At 41.2% G+C, this 3,944-nt stretch overlaps 1 non-coding gene across 1 annotated transcript; it reads right to left on the bottom strand.

Moving 5' to 3' along the window:
* Positions 1-3,025: 3,025 nt before the first annotated feature.
* On the bottom strand, positions 3,026-3,099 carry trnan-auu (transfer RNA asparagine (anticodon AUU)). Its single transcript has one exon. It is a non-coding gene; the product is annotated as a tRNA-Asn (tRNA).
* Between the last annotated feature and the right edge of the window lie 845 nt (positions 3,100-3,944).

The raw sequence follows: 3,944 nt of genomic DNA, 5'->3' as shown, positions 1-3,944 counted from the left end.
TTCGGCATAAGAAGAGACATGTGACTTGCGAGGATCCTGACAGTGTCGATATTCTTCTGGAGCCTGGATAGCTCAGTTGGTAGAGCATCACTCTTTTAATCTGAGGGTCCAGGGTTCAAGTCCCTGTTCAGGCGGTTGTGCTTTCCGTAAATCTATTGTGAATGTCATTATAAATCGGTAAGGTGTCGGTCTTGTAAACCGAAGATCGCGGGGTCCAACCCCGTCCGTGCCTATTTCGTTTGCCAAGACTTTACTTTATCTATATCGTCAATTGTCTTGCAATGCAGAAATCTCTGTAATAAGAAGAAAAGAACTATCAGTAGTAGTTAATAATCCTTCGACAAAGAAACGGGCGCATTCAAAACACCAGCCTCCACTGCTTGTTAGGATGGCTGAGTGGTCTTAGGTGCCAGACTCAAGGACTCAATCATGTGTAGTGACAGTTTTATGTTATTCACAACACGGATTTCCATTCATGTTTATTAAAATGTGTAATTTGTATGTTGGTTGTATGAGAACAGTTTCTTCAAAAGTCCTGTCAGTTAACAGTGGAGAGCTAACCGACGTATGTCTTCATGAAAACGCTCTTTAAGGCGATTACAAATGTCTTGAACAAATCTGCGTCATATTTTTAAAATAGTTTAGCTCAAGATGCAACGGGAGTATAAATGAATTCTCCCGCCCTCCATTCCAAGATAAAACTCCATGTGTGAATCTTAGTTTACTTGAAGTTGATGATGTTGGTCATTATTTGAAATTGCCCAGTGATATCGACTCAGGTACTCAGTTGTTACGTGCTGTAATTCGATACATGCAAAACATTTGCATTCCCTCCAATTATCAATAAAGTCAATAATGTATTAAACATTACATGCCACTTCTTCCCTAGATGATGTTCATGTTGGATCAGTGAGAAAGGCATGCCAGGTTGTGCTTGAACCAGCACCTTACTATTCTTTTAGTCCCAACCTGACCGCACTAAGCAATTGTACTACAGAGACTCAAACGGGTCAGTTTTCTCCATTTACAGTTTTTGGGAAAAAATTCATCTGCATTTTAAGCAAGATTGTATTTCAAATTTCACAAATTGTAAGTACTTCTGGAAAAACGCTGTTTCAGAAAGAAACTGAGTAGACGGGAATAGCCCAGTCAGTAGAATATCGAACTTTTCATCTCAGGGTCCCTATTCAGGCGGCTGATATTCTTGCAACTACTTATTCCATGCTGAAACGAGCAGGAAACAACGTTTCAGCAGTGGAGCCTTCTTTGGGTGTGATATAGAATAAACCTTTACTTGTTTCTTTCAAATGAATTTAAACCTCATCTCCAGCACCTAAACTTGTCAGTTGCTTTCAGTAGCTAAAGACACAGGCCATACTGCTCCAGGTGAGGTTCGAACTCACAACCTCGGCATAGCTCCGCTGTGTACTGCCATACTGTATGTGGTGTACAGATAAAAGTCAACTGCGTGTTGTAGTTTCCAGGTTTGGTACCAGCAGAACCAGAAAACACATCAGGTGATCTCAACGTGATTTGAACACACAAGGCTCTAATGTGGAGTCAGACACGCTACCATTGCGCTACGAAGTCACTCACAACATGTGCTTTTAATTCCCCCAAAGAGAAAAATCAGCGTCCCTGAAAAATATTTTTTTCATTCTCTCCTGTGAGGAGCGCCGCTCTTCCAACGAGGGTCTCTTCTTCCCAGACCACAGATTATTCTTCCCGCCCGGCTCTCTCACAGAGAGCAGACACACCGTCTCCACTGATGTGTTTACTACATCTATAGATCTGACCCCCTACAGCCCCTATATTCCTGGACAGGATATTTACCACCAGCCTCGTGAACTTCTCATCTTGACCTCTCCCAGGAGGAGAACAATTAACACAGAATCCTCTCTCTATTTAGCAAATAACACAAAACACTGTTTACCTGTCAAGACAGAAAACCAGGCTGCTCCAGGTGAGGCTTAAACTCACAACCTCGGCATGACTCCACTGATTATGTCATTTTACATGGCCTGAACCAGGAAAGAGATTGGAAGTCAAGAAGTTATGGTGTTGTTTTAATACTTGCCTACTCTTTTAATTTTTCGGTCAAATCTTTCATTTGGGAGTACTTTCAATTGATGTTAATTCTTGTCCCGATGCACAATTCTGGGCCATGGTGCATCTTGAATAATGTTCTTATGGGCTTCAGTTTGGAAAAGTGCGCTCTTCAGAAGCTACCGAAACCGCTAATGGTTACATAACACTTAATGCAAAAGCAACGTTCGGCTTTGAAAAAGAATATTACTTGCTATGAATACAAACACTGTTACAGGAGGTGTGTTAGGGCTATTTTAGCTTAGATCATCAATTCATCTTACATTTCTTCTCCATCTATATCAACAGCGTCATCGCTACTGAGCGCTAAAGGCAGGTCCTGGCAATACAATTTTCTTTAGAAAACATTTTTCAAAGTATTTCCACTACCATACGTAAAGTAAAAGATACCAATTGCACGCAACTAATAAAATCTCTTTTCCAGGGACGTTGTAGCTAGATGCAAATTACAATCGAAAATGTATCAGCTTTAAAATTTTCTTTTGGATCCACAGGATGGTCAGCACGAGACTCAAAATATGCCTGTGTTTGATCGTACAGCATAGATTGTACAGCATTTATGTTTATATTTATGTTAAAATGAAGGTAAATATATCAAAATATCAACATCCAACTTCACAGTGCTAACGTAACAATGCTTGTCAAATTCTCAAACAAATCCGCGTTGTATTTCTAAACTATTTTAGCAGAGGACGCAACAGGAGTATAAATGATATCTCCCGCCAGCCCTTCAAAGATACTTTTCCATGGGTGAATATGGTTGTCTGGGGAGTTGCGGTGTTGATCACTATTGGACTTCCCCGGTCTCAAGTGTTGTTGTTGGACACGAGCAAAAGACTCGCATTTTCGGCAAATTTAAAGAGGTTTAAGGTTTCGGCTTTAGCGGAGACAGTGTTTACATTGACAATAATAGGAAGATCGTCCCTGGGTGGGCTTGAACCACCAACCTTTCAGTTAATAGCCGAACGCGCTCACCGATTGCGCCACAGAGAGTGACGAGAGAAGCTCTTCTCCATTTGCACCTTTCCGGTAAAAAAATAAACATTGCTTGCATTTTCTTGCCAGTCAGCAATATTCCTTCTGCTCTGATAGCCAAGAATTAAATTTCATTTTTCACAAGCTGTATGAATTTCTTGAAAAACAAGTTGTTGCAGAAAGGAAATGCATTCATGCATTAAACTAAATCAAGCCCTATGCGGTTGTCCAAAATGGTACTTTCTGCACAAAAAGACAGGAAGAAAGGCACAGCTGGGATGTGGAGCCAGGATCTCCAGTTAACGAGACAGATACTTAAAGCAACTAAGCTACAGCACCAGCAGAATTCTTTTCTTTTACAGCCTCTTGGACACACCGCTCTGAGCCATCTGCGTTCAGTAAGCCCTGAGTCTGCTGGCTGAGCAAGCTGCCTCCTTTACATGCAACAGGAGCCCCGACTGTAAGAGAAACGAAGAGAAATGGCTTTTATTGGGCACTTTTCATGTCCAATGCGCTTGACATCTCCCAAGGGTGGCAGAGTTCATTTACGACACTTTTCCTTTCTTTATTCTTTCTGCACTCTTTGATGAAACAAAATGAGAAATCATGGAAGGGAAAATGTCTTTTTCATGGAGAAAACATGCACCAGGAAATGTTGTGTTTAGAAGAAGTGAGTTAACATGAAAAGTGACCTAATTTACTGGAGCAAATGCTCACCTAGCAAGATCTGCTTTACTACAAGAGATAAGTAGAGTGAAAGACGTGATCATTTCACGCCGTTGTGGAACACAACGCTTTTTTTGTCAAGACAGAAAACCAGGCTGCTCCAGGTGAGGCTTAAACTTTCAACCTCGGCATGACTC

The sequence above is a fragment of the Atractosteus spatula genome, chromosome 10 (genome assembly GCF_055471065.1).
Source record: "Atractosteus spatula isolate fAtrSpa1 chromosome 10, fAtrSpa1.hap1, whole genome shotgun sequence".
Classification (NCBI taxonomy): Eukaryota; Metazoa; Chordata; class Actinopteri; order Semionotiformes; family Lepisosteidae; genus Atractosteus; species Atractosteus spatula.
The sequence above is the reverse complement of the archived record's forward strand: the minus strand, read 5'-3'. Positions and strand labels throughout refer to the sequence as shown.